This window comes from Carassius carassius, chromosome 8 (genome assembly GCF_963082965.1).
Source record: "Carassius carassius chromosome 8, fCarCar2.1, whole genome shotgun sequence".
Taxonomy (NCBI): Eukaryota; Metazoa; Chordata; class Actinopteri; order Cypriniformes; family Cyprinidae; genus Carassius; species Carassius carassius.
The window spans coordinates 31,225,500-31,245,744 of NC_081762.1; the positions used below are offsets into that span (position 1 = coordinate 31,225,500).

At 45.5% G+C, this 20,245-nt stretch overlaps 10 non-coding genes across 10 annotated transcripts; 1 reads left to right on the top strand and 9 right to left on the bottom strand.

Annotated features, from left to right (window-relative positions):
* The first annotated feature begins 4,498 nt into the window (after positions 1-4,498).
* trnaa-agc (transfer RNA alanine (anticodon AGC)) lies at positions 4,499-4,571 on the top strand. Its single transcript has one exon. It is a non-coding gene; the product is annotated as a tRNA-Ala (tRNA).
* A 1,068-nt stretch (positions 4,572-5,639) lies between these two features.
* trnaf-gaa (transfer RNA phenylalanine (anticodon GAA)) lies at positions 5,640-5,712 on the bottom strand. Its single transcript has one exon. It is a non-coding gene; the product is annotated as a tRNA-Phe (tRNA).
* Positions 5,713-14,584: 8,872 nt separating this feature from the next.
* trnaq-uug (transfer RNA glutamine (anticodon UUG)) lies at positions 14,585-14,656 on the bottom strand. Its single transcript has one exon. It is a non-coding gene; the product is annotated as a tRNA-Gln (tRNA).
* A 135-nt stretch (positions 14,657-14,791) lies between these two features.
* trnaf-gaa (transfer RNA phenylalanine (anticodon GAA)) lies at positions 14,792-14,864 on the bottom strand. Its single transcript has one exon. It is a non-coding gene; the product is annotated as a tRNA-Phe (tRNA).
* Positions 14,865-14,970: 106 nt separating this feature from the next.
* trnai-aau (transfer RNA isoleucine (anticodon AAU)) lies at positions 14,971-15,044 on the bottom strand. The gene has a single exon. It is a non-coding gene; the product is annotated as a tRNA-Ile (tRNA).
* A 1,406-nt stretch (positions 15,045-16,450) lies between these two features.
* Positions 16,451-16,524, bottom strand: trnai-aau (transfer RNA isoleucine (anticodon AAU)). The gene has a single exon. It is a non-coding gene; the product is annotated as a tRNA-Ile (tRNA).
* Positions 16,525-18,102: 1,578 nt separating this feature from the next.
* Positions 18,103-18,175, bottom strand: trnaf-gaa (transfer RNA phenylalanine (anticodon GAA)). The gene has a single exon. It is a non-coding gene; the product is annotated as a tRNA-Phe (tRNA).
* Positions 18,176-18,276: 101 nt separating this feature from the next.
* Positions 18,277-18,350, bottom strand: trnai-aau (transfer RNA isoleucine (anticodon AAU)). Its single transcript has one exon. It is a non-coding gene; the product is annotated as a tRNA-Ile (tRNA).
* Positions 18,351-19,770: 1,420 nt separating this feature from the next.
* Positions 19,771-19,844, bottom strand: trnai-aau (transfer RNA isoleucine (anticodon AAU)). Its single transcript has one exon. It is a non-coding gene; the product is annotated as a tRNA-Ile (tRNA).
* Positions 19,845-19,940: 96 nt separating this feature from the next.
* Positions 19,941-20,012, bottom strand: trnap-ugg (transfer RNA proline (anticodon UGG)). Its single transcript has one exon. It is a non-coding gene; the product is annotated as a tRNA-Pro (tRNA).
* Positions 20,013-20,245: the final 233 nt, after the last annotated feature.

The window sequence follows — 20,245 nt, forward strand, 5'->3', positions numbered from 1 at the left end:
TCCCTGCCCTGCACATTTCGCATTTCCCCTCATCTAACACACCTGTTTCAAATCATCAGCTCATTAGTAGAGACTGCAAGACCTGATTTGGGTGTGTCTAATAAGGGAGACATACAAAATGTTCAGGGCAGGGGTGCCTCCAGGACAGGTTTGAGAACCACTGCCCTAAAGAGACAGACTGAGCATCGATGCAATGCGGCCACACTCTCTACGTTAGCTTTTTTTGGGCTCACAGCTGCCAAAAAGTATTTCAGACATGGTCCTGTGCAAATTGGTTGCAAAACAGTGCCATTTTACGCACAGTTCCCTAAAGCAGTGGTTTTCAAACCTGTCCTGGAGGCACCCCTGCCCTTCACATTTTGAATGTTTCCCTCATCTAGCACACCTGTTTCAAATCATCAGCTCATTAGTAGAGACCGCGAGACCTTATTTGGGTGTGTCTAATAAGGGAGACAATAAAAATGTGCAGGGCAGGGGTGCCTCCAGGACAGGTTTGAGAACCACTGCCCTAAAGAGACAGACTGAGCATCGATGCAATGCGGCCACACTCTCTACGTTAGTTAATTTTTTTGGACTAAAAGGTGCCGAAAAGTATTTCAGACATTGTCCTGCGAAAACTGGTTGCAAAATAGGCAGGGCACCAGAAACATCTGAGACACAACAGGGGCAGTGGGTGTGTCAGGAACCAATGGGTGTGGTGCTGTCGGCCTGGGACAAATTGGCCTTAACTGGGTGGACGTGGCTGAACGCTGAGGGTGTACGGCTGATGGCCAGATTGAAGTTGCTGTGGCAGATGTACAGGTAGCTGAGGGCCCAATCTTTCTAAACTTGGTCTTTGCCTGTCCAGCTGTGTCTGGTGGCATCTGGTAGGTATGCAATTGGTGGCTATATTGTGGAGGCACAACAGGCTGTACTCGTGCACAGGTGCAGCTACATTGGGCACTGGTGCAGCTGAAGGAGCCTGGAAACTGGGAACTGGTGCAGCTGGTAGAACTGGTGGACCTGAAAGGATTAAGTCATCTGATGCCACAAGATTTGCCACTGTGGCTTCCTCTCCAAAGAAATCAATGAAACCCTCATCCCTTTCCACTTGCTCCTCCACATCTATCTCCTCCAGCAAATGAGAGGTCCTCTCAGAGGTAGGGCACATGTCCTCCAGGGGCTGACTATTCTGCCTCAACAAGTACTGTACTCCAATGAGCTCTCCTGAGGAAATATTTGTAACAGAAAACGTTTTTAATGGAAATTATGCAGAAAGGTTTATTCAGAAATGCAGTACATATTTTGTTGTCCACTTCTGTATGAACAATATATATCTAATTCAGAGGGTATCATAAAAAGACAGGATTACTCTATATTCTACTATGTATTTTATTTTCTCCCCTAAAAACCTAGAACACAGAATAATGTACAAATATTCTGGTAGTATAATTTTTCTCTGATATGTCAAAATTACATTATTACTGTCCAAAAGCAATTGTAATTTTAACAAAAACATGCTACATCAAGAGCTGCATTTATCAAAATATTTTTACCTGTGTATACTGCAGGTCGAGTGAAGCTTGGGACCAATTTCCTGCCATACAACTTATTGTAGTTCTCATTGACAGAGTAAACCAGCTCCCCTGTGTAAGAGCGCAGAGTTGAACCTTCATCTGCAACAGCAGCTTCAGCCCGGTCCTGATTCCAGCGTAATAAACCTTCCAGGAGATAAATCTGGAAGTTCAGGCTGTTTGCGCTGTTCCCTAGAAAAAGAAATAGAAAGCCAAATATTGCTTTGAGAAAATGCAAAACAGAAAATTTAATCTGCAAATATCTTGATAAACATGAATTAGTGGCAAAATGTGGTATATTCTGACATGACAAACCTGGAATAAATCTGCTTAGGTGGCAGTGAAATGATTCCAGGGATGTGGAGCCTCTGGCACAACGATAGGTTTTTAGAACCACCCCACTCTTGTTTGTAGTTCCAGTTTCAGTATAGAGCGGCACATTTGGAGGATCTTGGATACAGGTGACGTGCCGCCTCTGGATATTCCAGATGTGCTGCATTCTCACACTGTCAAGTAGTGGAACACCAAGAGCATCATCAAGAGTGAGATCCCCTGCATCCCACTCAAAAATACAGGATGACAGCCTAGCCATAAAAGTAGGGTACAACTGGTGGGCATCAGTGGTGCACCCTACTGCCAGACGTCGCATAAAATGCCAAATGTCTAGGCGGACGATGACATCGGGCCAGCCGCTGAACCGCCTCTTCAATTTAGTCTCTCCCACTGTCTTGCAACAATCACAGTCCACATAAATGACAGTGGGAGGATCAACACCAGCACTCCGGTATCGCTCCATGAGCCCTGCAGCCATGTGGTTTAACCCAGCCCCTTCATTCGCAGTCAGGACACTCATCAGCACCTGACCTATCTCATTGCCCACTGAGGTAAGCCACTGTGCTGTGCCTTTCGCAGGCCCGCTCAACTTCTTGGTGATCTGAAAGAAACAATAAGCATAGCAAATAATACAACAGGCATCCAAATCAGTTACACTGAAAAAAATAAAGCTCTCTCGGTTTAAAAATACATTATAGATAAGGGTACAGTCAAGTAAGCAGCTTATCTGACCTTCTTAGTTGAATCCATTTTTAAAATTGATCCATACGTGGATGTTATGCTGGCCTTTATGTGATCGAGCCTGTTGAGAATGTCCTGACTGTATACAGTGAGGAGCCATTTGTAGCTGGGTACTGAAGCAAGTGGTGGTGGCTCCTGGAAGTGCACCGGATGCAGGCCACGATTATCAAAAAAGGCCACACACTCTGATGTGTACCGAAGCGCACGTTTCAACCACTCCTCACTGTGGTTCTCTCTCGGCTGGCCGATGATCCTCACTGGGCCATTCCCCATGCCCCTCTCACGCAGCAAGCGAAGAACCCGAATGTCACAGGCATACCTTGGAAAAAAGTATTCATTTAAGTATCTTATTGTAAGGTATCTAATTATTGTAGGAACTATTTATCAAAAAAGGTAGCACATAAGTGAAAATGACTGCAAAATAATTACTTGCGTGTGAGGATGACCCTGAATTCAGATCGATGGGCCAGGTCCAACTGCTGCAGCACAGCATGACTCCAGGACAGGTAGCTGGTTCTACACCTGGTGCAGATCAGGGTCTCTGTCACCAGGTTGCAGTATCTGTCAATGTCTAACACCTGTCGTACCCTCCTGTGCAGTCCACCACCACACAGCTGTTGCGTGGCACAGGCAGGGTTAGTACACTGGAGCCGCACCTTCCACAGCTTATATGGCATCCAGAGCAAGAGACGCTGTGAAAAAAATCAGGTGTTGGAGCTTGGTGGTACAACAGGGTTGGTGGAGGGGGGTGATACCACAACTGTAGGTTTTCACGCAGCTCCAGCTTTCCCTTTGCACCAACCCTAAAAAGTGCTTCCGACACCCACTTCTGGTCTTGCTGTGGCATTGTCTGTGGCCACAGAAGGGGGAGATCTTCTGGCTGAGATGAGACCTGCTGATATTATCAAAAACACTGGTTTAAATAAAAGCTAAGAGAGCATTAAATGATGAAGACATCTATATATTTTGAATGAACAAAAGAAGGAACATGAACTAACATGGAAGCAATCAAAGTCCTCGAGACAGTGTGAAAGGCTAACGAATGCAAGTTGGCCTCTTAATTGACCTAAAAATGGGGCTGTATCTAACATGTAGAGGGATGTTAGGGAGGACAGCTGAAACGGTCAGATGTCACTTAGACCAGCGGGTCTCAATTCCAGTCCTCGCGCCCCCTGCTCTTCACATTTTGTAAGTTTCTTGTATAGCTTCAGACATTTGTTCCATTCGAACGTAAGTGCCCTGAGAACTGGACATCACATGAAATCCCTCCGTGATTCAAGTTCAAAGCGTATGTATATGTTCAATTCATAGTGAGTAATACAGTGGTGTATCGAGGTATACAGAGGTAAATGATGTCACACTTCTCCATGTGTGAAGAAGTTGCGCAGCACAAATCCATGAACCAATGTTCCAAAGTGAAGTATACTTTGACGGATTTCCCCTGCTCAGGGAGTGGGAAGCAATGAACAGTGTGTAGGGACCATGTCAATCACTAGGAGCTCACTTCTAATGAGCTGATTATCCGAATCAGGTGTGCTAACAAAGAGAGACATGCAAAACATGCAGACCTGGTGGGAGCGAGGACTAGAATTGAGAACCGCTTCCTTAGACTTTAAGTCAGTGTGAGCAAAAGAGGTGAGAAGTTGTCTGCATGATCCGAGTGTTCCAAGGTAGCCTACATAATACAAGAATCCATACACATGCATACTGGCATAAAAAGACCGAGAAGGTCCTTAAACACAAAAGCTTAATCTCTTTGTTAATTCGACAACATAATCTCGGCCAGTGCAAAGGAGCAAGCCCAGAGGAGGGACAGCCTCTTTGCTTCAAACCCATCATCCCCAGCTATGCTCGTCATTCTTGAAAGGCCAGGGGAATTAGCTCAAATGGTAGAGCGCTCGCTTAGCATGCGAGAGGTAGCGGGATCGATGCCCGCATTCTCCAAGTTGGCTACTGCCCTCTTACTCACACATCCCTAGACCAGTGGTTTTCAATCCTGTCCTGGAGGCATCCCTGCCCTGCACATTTCGCATTTCCCCTCATCTAACACACCTGTTTCAAATCATCAGCTCATTAGTAGAGACTGCAAGACCTGATTTGGGTGTGTCTAATAAGGGAGACATACAAAATGTTCAGGGCAGGGGTGCCTCCAGGAAAGGTTTGAAAACCATTGCCCTAAAGAGACCGACTGAGCGTTGACAGCAATGCTGCCACACTCCCACGTAAGCTTTTTTGGGCTCATAGCTGCCAAAAAGTATTTCAGACATGGTCCTGTGCAAATTGGTTGCAAAACAGTGCCATTTTACGCACAGTTCCCTAAAGCAGGGGTTTTCAAACCTGTCCTGGAGGCACCCCTGCCCTTCACATTTTGAATGTGTCCCTCATCTAACACACCTGTTTCAAATCATCAGCTCATTAGTAGAGACCGTGAGACCTTATTTGGGTGTGTCTAATAAGGGAGACAATAAAAATGTGCAGGGCAGGGGTGCCTCCAAGACAGGTTTGAGAACAACTGCCCTAAAGAGACAGACTGAGCATCGATGCAATGCGGCCACACTCTCTACGTTAGTTAATTTTTTTGGACTAAAAGGTGCCGAAAAGTATTTCAGACATTGTCCTGCGCAAACTGGTGGCAAAATAGGTCCCACAGAGATTTGAACTCGGATCACTGGATTCAGAGTACAGAGTGCTAACCATTTCACCATGGAACCTTAACTGGTGCAGCTGTTGCTCACAGGGCCACAAACACTGGCACCATCGCCAAACTAGTGCTGTTTTATCTTTTCCTGTGGCAAGAAAGCACACAGGCTCCACCGAGATTCGATCTCAGAGCGCTGGATTCAAAGCCCAGAGTGCTGACCATTACACCATGGAACCGAAACTGCTTGGTTGGAGGCCAACTTGGAAACAGATAGCTCTCTGGCTGTGGGGAAGCAGTTATACAGAGAGGTTGGATCCCAGTGATTTTTGGTCAATGGCCCGTCTCAAAAAAGGGAAAAGTGTGGGAGATGTTGCTGAAACCCGGAATCGAACCAGGGACCTTTAGATCTTCAGTCTAACGCTCTCCCAACTGAGCTATTTTGGCTACAACAAACCTCTGCTTAGCAAGCAGGGATTTCAGTGAGATCACCCTACTCTTTGTCGGAGCTAAAGAAAAGAGCAGAGATGAGATCCCAGACAATAAAAACAGATGGCCAGTACTGCGGTCGAACCCGCGACCTTGGCGTTATTAGCACCACGCTCTAACCAGCTGAGCTAACTTAGCCATCCATGTCTGCCTGATTGGAAAAAACCTGCCATAATGTTTGTGAATGCAATGAGACAATAAAGCTTCACGTTTTAACCTGAACAAGGGCTCGTCCGGGATTTGAACCCGGGACCTCTCGCACCCAAAGCAAGAATCATACCCCTAGGGCAAGCAAAGTCCTCGAGACAGTGTGAAAGGCTAACGAATGCAAGTTGGCCTCTTAATTGACCTAAAAATGGGGCTGTATCTAACATGTAGAGGGATGTTAGGTAGGACAGCTGAAACTGTCAGATGTCACTTAGACCAGCGGGTCTCAATTCCAGTCCCGGAAGGGAGGAGGCCAACTTGGAAACAGATAGCTCTCTGGCTGTGGGGAAGCAGTTATACCTGTTCCTCTGGGTGTAACGGGACACAGAAGCAGCAGCGCTGGAGCAGGCGCTGGAGCAGGCGGAGCTGGGCCTGCACCGGATGTCAAAGCACCAGAAGATGGAATCACCATCGACACAGTCATGTCTGGGTTAAGGACTAGTGTGCCTAACAGTGACCCAGGTGCTGAAATGGGCTGCACAACTCCTGCTGCTGTGGGGACGGGTGCGATAGGGCACTCCTATTTGGCAGAAGTGGGCCGGCGACCCGGTCGCAGAATTGGAGCCTGTCCTTCTCGATTTGGCGGAAGGATAAATTGATGTTTTGGGCCTGATGTTGATGGCACGTCATCCAATTTTTCCCTCGGCAGAGGAAGCTGCGTATCAGCCACATCAATTGGGTCAGATGGAGTCAGTCCCTGGGCGAGGACACTCATTTCCTGATTTTTCTGCTGCCGTTGAAACCTGAAAGTAAATTACTTGTAAAATATATATATATATATATATATATATATATATATATATATATATATATATATATATATATATGTGTGTGTGTGTGTGTGTGTGTGTGTGTGTGTGTGTGTGTGTACAGAAGTATTCAGTTCCCTGGAACCAAATAATGTGCCTTGCTTACCACTGAATGAGTGTCCTCTGGTTCAGCTCAAACAGCTGGATCATTGTTTCATCCATCAGCCTTCGACTGTTAAGCACCAGGTCTCGGATGTGGTGGTAATCTGAAAGGATTTTAGACCACCTGGGGGTGCAAACTCCAGCCTTCTTGGTCGGTGACTTGTGTAAAGCACACAGCTTCATACAAATGGCCTCAACCAAGCGGCTGGTGCTGGGCCACTCTGCTGGACCCCCAGGATGTCCAATCAGACACCGTTTCACACTCTCCACACCCGGTGTGACTCCGGACCGCTTCGGTGCCTTAAAGCGCCCATGTGTCAGCTGAGGCTGATGTCGAGGCTGATAGTTGACCTGCTGTTTATCAACGTCAGGGAGAGCTGTCCACAGCTGGATGGCCTCTGTCACCTGCAGGTCGGTGAGGTAAGGAGCCTCACGAAGACCCACCAGGAAACCAGCCAGATCCTGGACCTTGTCCCACCCAGCGATGCCATCAGGTCCAATGACTGCTCCCTAGTAAATGCAGATTAGTGTTAATATACACTTTCAGTCAAAAGCCTTTGAACAGAAATATTTTTTTACATTTTTTAAAGAATTCTGCTCGACAAGCCTGCATTTATTTTATTCAAATACAACAAAAGCCATTATATTGTGAAATAATTTTACTATTTAAAATAAAAATGCTTTCTATTTGAATATAGTTTAAAGTGTAAGTTATTTCGGTGATGCACAGCTGTATTTTCAGCATCGTTCCTCCAGTCTTCAGTGTCACATGATCTTCAGAAATCATTCAGATATCCTGATTTGTTCTTCTAGAAACCTTTTTTTATTGATATTATTATCAATATTTAGAACAGTTGTGTACATTTTGTTCAAGATTCTTTGATGAATAGAAGGATCCAAGATAAGAGTTTATCTGTAATAAAAAGCTTTTTTAACATTATACACTATACCATCCAAAAGTGTGGAGTCAGAACATTTAAATCATTATATATTTAGTATTAAATTATAGAAATTAATACTTTTATTTAGCAAGGACGCATTAAATAGATGATAAAGACATTTATAATGTTACAATATATACTGAACTTTCTATTCATCAAAGAAACCTAAACAAAAAATCTCTAGGAGCTATTTTTATTCAAATGGATAGCAGTTATTTTAAATAGTAAAAATATTTCAAAATATTACTGCTTTTGTTGTATTTTGAATCAAATAAATGCAGGCTTAAAAAAAAACACCTTGCTTGTAGTGTATTTGGAATAAAACGAGACTGAAACAAAATAAAGCCCTTAGAGTGTCTTACCTGAGCCTCGCCGGAGACACTGCTTCCAGTGTCAGATGGCTGTGACAGCACTGAAGAGGCAGGGGCGAGATGCTGTCCCTCTCCTCCAGATGATGTGGACGGCTCAGCCAGTGATGCTGGGGACTGAGGCAGAGGCAAAGATGAGGGGCTGTTTCTGAGATCACGGCAGGGGTCATCCTCATACAGCACTGGAACTGTGATGTCCTCCATGCTCTCTTGCTCAAACCCCTCATCTAGCAGGTCCTGATCATCAACCTCCTCCACCAGCCGGTCTTCCTCCTCTGGGTTCTGGAGCACTGGAGTCAGTGTTTTGCCAGTCTGGCTGTAAAGGTACTCGATTCCCAGCAATTCACCTACAATAATAAAATAATAAAAAAAGAAAAAAAGTGCTCTTAATAATTTATCAAGTACATTGGAGGCTAAATAGATAACTTAATAGAATATTGCAAAAGAACAAGTTAAATTTCTTACCTGTATATGCTCCAGGAGGGCGATAGCGCTCATCCCAGGGCTTCCCAAAGACTGTTCGGCTTAGCCGGTCCACAGCCTCTCTCATGGCACTGCCATATGTCCGAATGGAGGACGCCCGTTTTATGGCATCTTCCATTCGGTCATCATTCCAACGCATCAAGCCCTCAAGGAGATAGTCCTGAAAATGCGCATCGCTGGCACTGGTTCCTAAAAGTTAAATAATATTAAAAAATATATAAAAAAGGGTTTTATATGTCACATATGTACAATATATGTACTACACATAAGGTGCTCTGAAGTAACTTGTATACTACATTTAATAGAGTTGTGTAACTAAATTAAAAATGATTGTCACTTATTCCTGTATTACTAGTGACTTGTTAGTCAAGACAGCTTTGTCAATGCTAATGACATTAAAAAGTAATTGTAATGTAGAGTGTGACATTTATTAATGCGGCATTACTTTAAAGTGATGGAAGCAGTTACAGTGCTTATATTTTCTACAGAAAAATAATAATCCATATGCATGTAATACCTGGAATAAAACGGTTCAGGTGGAGGTGGAACGACTCCAAGGAGGTAGAGCCACGAGCACACCTGTAGCAGCACAGCTCCACGCTGCCTTTCTTCAGTGTCCCTGTCTTCATGTACAGCGGAAAGTCCTCTGGGTCTTGTATACACTGGACGTGCTTGCGCTGTTCCTTCCATATCTGCTGGATCCGTTCGTGGTCCAGCAGAGGAACTCCCAGGGTGTCCTTCCCATCCGCACTGTCAAACTGATCAATCAGTGACCCAATCAATCTGGCGGTCTCCTCCACCCCCCTGGTCCTCCTCCGGCAGTGCAGTGCCAACTCCCTCCGGGTAATGCGAGCACTGACCGCCTTTTCTGAGATGTGGCCAGTCTTCTTTGCCGCCAGGTCACTCTCTTTTGCAGAGCGAAGAGCAGCCACATCCTCTGGATCCCACTGAAAGATGCACGTGGACAGACGTGCCATGAAGATCCCGTAGAGTGGATGAGCCTCTGTCGTGACACCTGCAGCAAATCGCCGCATGAAGTGCCAGATGTCGAGGCGCACTACAAGCTCATCCCACTCCGAAAACATGATCTTCACCCGCGATTGGCCATACTGACTGCAGCAGTCCCTGTCCACGTACATCACTTTTGGGGCTGCCTCTCCTGCCTCTCGGTAGCGTTTCATCAGACCAGCTGCCATGGAGTCCAGTCCATGTCCCTCGGCAGCTGTCAGCACAGAGACAAGGACCTGGCCGTGTTCATTTCCGACATTTGTGCACCAGGCAGCTGTTCCTGAAGCAGCACCGGCAAGTTTCTTTGTGACCTATTGGGAAAAATAAAAGATGTGCTCTTTATGTACGCACATCACACACATATCCATATCTGGCAAATTTCTGGATATAAACAGGGCTTTGATACCTTTTTTGTCGAATCCATCTTGAGAACACAGCCAAAGACAGATGTTAATTTGGCCTTGACCTCGTGCAGTCGCCCCAGAACATCCCTGGCATACACGGCTAACAGTCACTTAGGTTTAGGCAGGGCAGGTAAAAGTGGAGGACCAGCAAACACAGGAGGCTGCACAAGGGAGGACCTTGTGAATGGTTCACAGGCAGTCAGGTACTGCAAGACACGCTGTGTCCATGCCTCACTGTGCTGTTCCATCAGCTTCCTGTAAAGCTGAGTCACACTGTTGCCCAGTGTCCTCTCCCTCATCATCCTCAGCACCCGGTTGTCACATGAGTATCTAAGGAAACAACAGTATAATCATGCAAATGCTTTAGTTGGTAAAAAATAACCCATATAAAAGCACCTAATAATGAATGATTGTCATTATGAATTACCTGTATGTCAGCAAAGCTGGAAACTGACTGCGGTGGCCCATATCCAGCTGTCCTAGGATGTCCTCAGACCAGGCAGGATATTTCTTTTTGCAGCGTTTGCACTCCAGATACTCAGTGGCAAGGTCATACCACCCGTCGATGTCCACGACCTTACGCACGGTACGGTAAATTCCTGCCGCTGTTAGTCTGTGCTTACCACAGTCTGGGCGAACACAGACAAGAGGAAATAACCACATCTTCAGCGGCATCCATAAGAAAAGGGGCCGACAGAAGAAGAGGTCAGGTGAGGCAGGGGGCTGAGTGTTTATTAAAGGGGGCTGAGGAGGATACCACCAAAGTTTCAGCTGGGACACTAGTTCTGACTTGCCGGTTCGTGGGTTGGCCTTAAATAGTGTGTTCCGGATCCACTCATGCTGGAAAGGTGGAAGTTGATCTTTCCAGTGACTTGGAAGCTCAGCTGGTGGCTGGTGATGTGAAGGAGCTGGTGCCTTGGCAGTTTCCACTGATGGAGATGGACCAGCACAGTCCTCTGAGTGAATAGTAAAAAAAAAGCAATAAGGATGACTGTTGCATTTGATAGTAATATGCCATAAATGCAGCGCTCAAACAGCCTGCAAAGCACAATTTTTGGACAAGTATTCATAAATATTATGTTATATTTAGGAACGAGAGTGAAGAAAGTGGTACTAGTGTTAAGGAAGCAAAGAACACAGCATACACTATATTAATTTAAGGAGAATGAGGATCAGATGGAATGGAGGAAGGAAAATGTGGTGTGATGAATTAACTGTAAAGCAACGAAGCCCACGGACATGAAGCATACACACAGATAGAGTAAGGAAAAACTGTTCCTCTAATCATTAGAACAATGAATCTCCACCACCCTGTCTGCTCAGGGAGAGCTGAAGAGTGTGTGAGAAGAGCAAGCGGTGTGAAAAAGTTATCTGGTGATTATCTAACAACGGGTAAGTTCGGAAACGCAAATAAATAAACTGACACCTTGGAACATCCTTACGGTTTTGAAGAAGTGCACTCAAAGAAAGCATCCCGCTTGAGGCATGATATGATATAATTCTGTATTGTAAACAAAACATATTTTAAAATGTTGATTATTTTCCCCCAAGAAATAACGCTTCTCAGTGTGTTTTCACAAAACATTCTTGTAATATGTGCATTTGTGTCATATGCCACACCTGTATTTAGCTGTGCTTCACATTGTGATGCAGCAAATACCAGCTCCTCATCGTCATCTTCTGCAATGGGAACGGACTTGCCTGGAGCATAAATGTTAAAACTATCATTGTGAACAATACACAGAGACAAACATATGTAAGATGGTGCTTACTTACCAGTAGCGAAAAGCTGCATGGGGGGCAAATGTTTGGCTGGGGGTTCTGCTGCTGGAGGAGGTAAAGTGGACTGCAATAATGGATCTGGAAACGGCAAGTTGACAAGTTTGCCATAATGATAAATTAATATATGTAGAAATGCTTTAGGTAAAATTCTATATTCACACTCCTACTCACAGGGTTTAACTGGTGACGTGAGTTTTTTCGCCAGCTGTGAAGGCGACAAATTTTTGCCACGTGCCAACAGCGCTTTCACAGTTGCGGTTTTCTGTACACCAGTTTGGATAGCTGCAGGTGGAGGTGCAGTGGTTGCAGAAGCACTGGAGGTTGCAGCGTGAGGTGCAGGCTGACGTACGCTGGTGCCCACAGCAGAAGCCCGTCTTTTCAGGACATATGTCTTGAAAATGGCCATGTTGGTTTTGGGCCTGGCATCTGCCTTAACGAGGTACCTGATGAGGGCTTGAGCCTCCTTGCTCTGGTCCTCATAAACATCTTTCATGGACCGACCCTGGAAGTCACCAAACTCCACCATCAAGCAGCCCTGGTCTCCAGTTGCCCGGGCTTCTGCCTGCATTTCCTGCTTCCTCTGATACTTCTCCACTTCTTCTGCCATCTCTCTAATTTGAGAAGTGTACTGTAGGAACAGTTGTTTATTTTCTGACAGGGGTGTTGTCTGTGTCGTCTCATTGGAAATGCTGAGCACCAAATACACGGCATAACCCAGAGAGTTTTCCAGGAGCCATCTAAATCTCTGGCCCTGGTACTTCCCAAACTGAAGTTTGCAGTGAGCCAGTACTAAAAACTGGTCACTGGGGTCTCCACCGTTTGTGCTGACAAAAGTACTGGCCTCTGACAGCACCTCCTCCTTAGGTTTGGCCCTTCCAGACTCCACATTTTCAAGGCGCCTCGCCTCCGCCGAAGGTGCCATGAGGAGTCGGCTTGATGTTGCCGATTGCCGTTGAAAAGAGGGATATGCATACATTTTCTGAAATGAAAATCAGAAAAAGACTACTACCTTTTGCAATCTAAAAGACACCTGTATGTTAAGTGTGTAACAATAATTTAACAAGCTACGCATAAACTATATTACTGTGGTAATAAACATGGCCATGACATAAACTGTCCTGAAGATGAGTTTTCTACAAAGGACAGGAATCCCTGACATATAAAATATGTAACGTCAATATGAAGTCTGAAATTTCCTTTTATTTTCAATGCTGTCATCTTAAACCATGATTACACACACACCAGGCTACAAAATATTACATTAAATATATTATACTTCAAATGTTGTCATCTTACCCCAGGGTTACACCAGGTGCTTTTACCTCTTAAAATCTCAGCCATTTTTCTGTGTTTTTAACTTTCTGGTCTACCTAAATTAAAATGAGCACTAGGCCCATATGGATACATTTGGCCTTTTTTTGTTTGTTTTTAGTTAAGACTCTCAATGTTTTTTTATAAAAAAAGTCATTATTATTACATTATTTTAGAAAATATCAATTATTTCTTGGTAAATGCAGTTTTCCATATCTCCACAACAATTTGGTAATGATTTTTACAATTAAAATGTGTGTGTGTTATTATGTGTTAATACCAAATATAAATGTAAATAGTTTAATCATTATTTTCATTCATAGGGCCCAGAAACCATGATTTCTTAGACAATAAACACATCATTGTTGACAGTAGCATAGCTTAATTAGCTGACGGTCGATAAATTTAACTTATCTGATCATTTATCATGTGAAAAGTTACAGGTTCACAGGTACTGAAGAAAGCATGAACTGTACATGCCAGCTAGCTATACTGACACGATTCATTTTCCAAAAATACACACTGTATATGAACAAATAATGACCAGTTTTCAATGAATGAAGTAATAGCCTTACCTTTAACAAAGATGACAACAACGGCGATTGGTCAAAAGGAGGCCACAGGAGAGAAACGCGATTGATCAAAAGTAAGCCACGGAAGAGAAACGCGATTGTTCAAAAGTAAGCCACAGGCGAAACGCGATTGGTAAAAAGTAAGCCACAGGCGAAACGCGATTGGTCAAAAGTAAGCCACAGGCGAAATGCGATTGGTCAAAAGTAAGCCACAGGCGAAACGCGATTGGCTCATGTGGGCTTACTTTGTGCTTACTTTGGCTCAGTCGGTGGGAAGCAGTAGGCGCAAGCGAGAGGTAGCGGGATCGATGCCCGCATTCTCCAAGTTGGCTCCTGCCCTTTTACTCACACATCCCTAGATCAGTGGTTTTCAATCCTGTCCTGGAGGCATCCCTGCCCTGCACATTTCGCATTTCCCCTCATCTAACACACCTGTTTCAAATCATCAGCTCATTAGTAGAGACCGCGAGACCTTATTTGGGTGTGTCTAATAAGGGAGACAATAAAAATGTGCAGGGCAGGGGTGCCTCCAGGACAGGTTTGAGAACCACTGCCCTAAAGAAACAGACTGAGCATCGATGCAATGCGGCCAGACTCTCTACGTTAGTTAATTTTTTTGGACTAAAAGGTGCCGAAAAGTATTTCAGACATTGTCCTGCGCAAACTGGTGGCAAAATAGGTCCCACCGAGATTTGAACATGGATCACTTGATTCAGAGTTCAGAGTGCTAACCATTACACCATGGAACCTTAACTGGTGCAGCTGTTGCTCACAGGGCCACAAACACTGGCACCATCTCCAAACTAGTGCTGTTTTATCTTTTCCTGCGGCAAGAAAGCACACAGGCTCCACCGAGATTCGAACTCAGATCGCTGGATTCAAAGCCCAGAGTGCTGACCATTACACCATGGAACCGAAACTGCTTGGTTGGAGGCCAACTTGGAAACAGATAGCTCTCTGGCTGTGGGGAAGCAGTTATACAGAGAGGTTGGAACCCAGTGATTTTTGGTCAATGGCCCGCCTCAAAAAAGGGAAAAGTGTGGGAGATGTTGCCAAAACCCGGGATCGAGCCAGGGACCTTTAGATCTTCAGTCTAACACTCTCCCAACTGAGCTATTTCGGCTACAACAAACCTCTGCTTAGCAAGCAGGGATTTCAGTGAGATCACCATACTCTTTGTCGGAGCTGAAGCGCAGAGCAGAGATGAGCCCCCAGACAATAAAAACAGCTGGCCAGTACGGGGATCGAACCCGCGACCTTGGCGTTATTAGCACCACGCACTAATCAGCTGAGCTAACCGGCCTGGCTTAGCCATTAGTGTCTGCCTGATTGAAAAAAACCAGCTATAATGTTTGTGAATGCAATGAGACAATAAAGCTTTACGTTTCAACCCGAATCAGGCGTGCTAACAAAGAGAGACATGCAAAACATGCAGACCTGGGGGGAGCGAGGACTAGAATTGAGAACCGCTTCCTTAGACTTTAAGTCAGTGTGAACAAAAGAGGTGAGAAGTTGTCTGCATGATCCGAGTGTTCCAAGGTAGCCTACATAATACAATAATCCATACACATGCATACTGGTGTAACAAGACCGAGAAGGTCCTTAAACACAAAAGCTTAATCTCTTTGTTAATTTGACAACATAATCTCGGCCATTGCAAAGGAGCAGGCCCAGAGGAGGGACTGCCTCTTTGCATCAAACCCGTCATTCCCAGCTATGCTCGTTATTCTTGAAAGGCCAGGGGAATTAGCTGAAATGGTAGAGCGTTCGCTTAGCATTCGAGAGGTAGCGGGATCGATGCCCGCATTCTCCAAGTTGGCTCCTGCCCTTTTACTCACACATCCCTAGATCAGTGGTTTTCAATCATGTCCTGGAGGCATCCCTGCCCTGCACATTTCGCATTTCCCCTCATCTAACACACCTGTTTCAAATCATCAGCTCATTAGTAGAGACTGCAAGACCTGATTTGGGTGTGTCTAATAAGGGAGACATACAAAATGTTCAGGGCAGGGGTGCCTCCAGGAAAGGTTTGAAAACCATTGCCCTAAAGAGACCGACTGAGCGTTGACGCAATGCTGCCACACTCCGACGTTAGCTTTTTTTGGGCTCACAGCTGCCAAAAGGTATTTCAGACATGGTCCTGTGCAAATTGGTTGCAAAACAGTGCCATTTTACGCACAGTTCCCTAAAGCCATGGTTTTCAAACCTGTCCTGGAGGCACCCCTGCCCTTCACATTTTGAATGTTTCCCTCATCTAACACACCTGTTTCAAATCATCAGCTCATTAGTAGAGACCGCGAGACCTTATTTGGGTGTGTCTAATAAGGGAGACAATAAAAATGTGCAGGGCAGGGGTGCCTCCAGGACAGGTTTGAGAACCACTGCCCTAAAGAGACAGACTGAGCATCGATGCAATGCGGCCACGCTCTCTACGTTAGTTAATTTTTTTGGACTAAAAGGTGCCGAAAAGTATTTCAGACATTGTCCTGCGCAAACTGGTGGCAAAATAGGTCCCACCGAGATTTGAACATGGATCACTTGATTCAGAGACCAGGGACCTTTAGATCTTCAGTCTAACACTCTCCCAACTGAGCTATTTCGGCTACAACAAACCTCTGCTTAGCAAGCAGGGATTTCAGTGAGATCACCATACTCTTTGTCGGAGCTGAAGCGCAGAGCAGAGATGAGCCCCCAGTCAATAAAAACAGCTGGCCAGTACGGGGATCGAACCCGCGACCTTGGCGTTATTAGCACCACGCACTAATCAGCTGAGCTAACCGGCCTGGCTTAGCCATTAGTGTCTGCCTGATTGAAAAAAACCAGCTATAATGTTTGGGAATGCAATGAGACAATAAAGCTTCACGTTTCAACCCGAATCAGGTGTGCTAACAAAGAGAGACATGCAAAACATGCAGACCTGGGGGGAGCGAGGACTAGAATTGAGAACCGCTTCCTTAGACTTTAAGTCAGTGTGAGCAAAAGAGGTGAGAAGTTGTCTGCATGATCCGAGTGTTCCAAGGTAGCCTACATAATACAATAATCCATACACATGCATACTGGCGTAACAAGACCGAGAAGGTCCTTAAACACAAAAGCTTAATCTCTTTGTTAATTCGACAACATAATCTCGGCCATTGCAAAGGAGCAAGCCCAGAGGAGGGACAGCCTCTTTGCATCAAACCCGTCATTCCCAGCTATGCTCGTCATTCTTGAAAGGCCAGGGGAATTAGCTGAAATGGTAGAGCGTTCGCTTAGCATTCGAGAGGTAGCGGGATCGATGCCCGCATTCTCCAAGTTGGCTCCTGCCCTTTTACTCACACATCCCTAGATCAGTGGTTTTCAATCCTGTCCTGGAGGCATCCCTGCCCTGCACATTTCGCATTTCCCCTCATCTAACACACCTGTTTCAAATCATCAGCTCATTAGTAGAGACTGCAAGACCTGATTTGGGTGTGTCTAATAAGGGAGACATACAAAATGTTCAGGGCAGGGGTGCCTCCAGGAAAGGTTTGAAAACCATTGCCCTAAAGAGACCGACTGAGCGTTGACGCAATGCTGCCACACTCCGACGTTAGCTTTTTTTGGGCTCACAGCTGCCAAAAGGTATTTCAGACATGGTCCTGTGCAAATTGGTTGCAAAACAGTGCCATTTTACGCACAGTTCCCTAAAGCCGTGGTTTTCAAACCTGTCCTGGAGGCACCCCTGCCCTTCACATTTTGAATGTTTCCCTCATCTAACACACCTGTTTCAAATCATCAGCTCATTAGTAGAGACCGCGAGACCTTATTTGGGTGTGTCTAATAAGGGAGACAATAAAAATGTGCAGGGCAGGGGTGCCTCCAGGACAGGTTTGAGAACCACTGCCCTAAAGAGACAGACTGAGCATCGATGCAATGCGGCCACGCTCTCTACGTTAGTTAATTTTTTTGGACTAAAAGGTGCCGAAAAGTATTTCAGACATTGTCCTGCGCAAACTGGTGGCAAAATAGGTCCCACCGAGATTTGAACATGGATCACTTGATTCAGAGTCCAGAGTGCTAACCATTACACCATGGAACCTTAACTGTTGCAGCTGTTGCTCACAGGGCCACAAACACTGGCACCATCTCCAAACTAGTGCTGTTTTATCTTTTCCTGCGGCAAGAAAGCACACAGGCTCCACCGAGATTCGAACTCAGATCGCTGGATTCAAAGCCCAGAGTGCTGACCATTACAACATGGAACCAAAACTGCTTGGTTGGAGGCCAACTTGGAAACAGATAGCTCTCTGGCTGTGGGGAAGCAGTTATACAGAGAGGTTGGAACCCAGTGATTTTTGGTCAATGGCCCGCCTCAAAAAAGGGAAAAGTGTGGGAGATGTTGCCGAAACCCAGGATGGAACCAGGGACCTTTAGATTTTCAGTCTAATGCTCTCCCAACTGAGCTATTTCGGCTACAACAAACCTCTGCTTAGCAAGCAGTGATTTCAGTGAGATCACCCTACTCTTTGTCGGAACTGAAGAGCAGAGATGAGCCCCCAGACAATAAAAACAGCTGGCCAGTACGGGGATCGAACCCGCGACCTTGGAGTTATTAGCACCACGCTCTAACCAGCTGAGCTAACCGGCCTGGCTTAGCCATCCATGTCTGCCTGATTGGAAAAAAACTGCCATAATGTTTGTGAATGCAATGAGACAATAAAGCTTCACGTTTTAACCTGAACAAGGGCTCGTCCGGGATTTGATCCTCGAGACAGTGTGAAAGGCTAACGAATGCAAGTTGGCCTCTTAATTGACCTAAAAATGGGGCTGTATCTAACATGTAGAGGGATGTTAGGGAGGACAGCTGAAACGGTCAGATGTCACTTAGACCAGCGGGTCTCAATTCCAGTCCTCGCGCCCCCTGCTCTTCACATTTTGTAAGTTTCTTGCATAGCTTCAGACATTTGTTCCATTCGAACGTAAGTGCCCTGAGAACTGGACATCACATGACAGCCCTCCGTGATTCAAGTTCAAAGCGTATGTATATGTTCAATTCATAGTGAGTAATACAGTGGTGTATCGAGGTATACAGAGGTAAAGGATGTCACACTTCTCCATGTGTGAAGAAGTTGCGCAGCACAAATCCGTGAACCAATGTTCCAAAGTGAAGTATACTTTGACGGATTTCCCCTGCTCAGGGAGTGGGGAGCAATGAACACTGTGTAGGGACCATGTCAATCACTAGGAGCTCACTTCTAATGAGCTGATTATCCGAATCAGGTGTGCTAACAAAGAGAGACATGCAAAACATGCAGACCTGGGGGAGCGAGGACTAGAATTGAGAACCGCTTCCTTAGACTTTAAGTCAGTGTGAGCAAAAGAGGTGAGAAGTTGTCTGCATGACCCGAGTGTTCCAAGGTAGCCTACATAATACAATAATCCATACACACTCTCTACGTTAGTTAATTATTTCGGACTAAAAGGTGCCGAAAAGTATTTCAGACATTGTCCTGTGCAAACTGGTGGCAAAATAGGTCCCACCGAAATTTGAACTCGGATCACTGGATTCAGAGTCCAGAGTGCTAACCATTACACCATGTAACCTTAACTGGTGCAGCTGTTACTCACAGGGCCACAAACACTGGCACCATCGCCAAACTAGTGCTGTTTTATCTTTTCCTGCGGCAAGAAAGCACACAGGCTCCACCGAGATTCGAACTCAGATTGCTGGATTCAAAGCCCAGAATGCTGACCATTACACCATGGAACCAAAACTGCTTGGTTGGAGGCCAACTTGGAAACAGATAGCTCTCTGGCTGTGGGGAAGCAGTTATACAGAGAGGTTGGAACCCAGTAATTTTTGGTCAATGGCCCGCCTCAAAAAAGGGAAAAGTGTGGGAGATGTTGCCGAAACCCGGGATCGAACCAGGGACCTTCAGTCTAACGCTCTCCAAACTGAGCTATTTCGGCTACAACAAACTGCTTAGCAAGCAGTGATTTCAGTGAGATCACCCTACTCTTTGTCGGAACTGAAGAGCAGAGATGAGCCCCCAGACAATAAAAACAGCTGGCCAGTACGGGGATCGAACCCGCGACCTTGGCGTTATTAGCACCACGCTCTAACCAGCTGAGCTAACCGGCCTGGCTTAGCCATCCATGGCTGCCTGATTGGAAAAAAACTGCCATAATGTTTGTGAATGCAATGAGACAATAAAGCTTCACGTTTTAACCTGAACAAGGGCTCGTCCGGGATTTGAACCCGGGACCTCTCGCACCCAAAGCGAGAATCATACCCCTAGACCAACGAGCCTTCTTTCCCTAAGCCAAGAAAAAAGAGCTATTCCATCATCAACAAAAGAAGGAACATGAACTAACGTGGAAGCAATCAAAGTCCTCGAGACAGTGTGAAAGGCTAACGAATGCAAGTTGGCCTCTTAATTGACCTAAAAATGGGGCTGTATCTAACATGTAGAGGGATGTTAGGGAGGACAGCTGAAACGGTCAGATGTCACTTAGACCAGCGGGTCTCAATTCCAGTCCTCG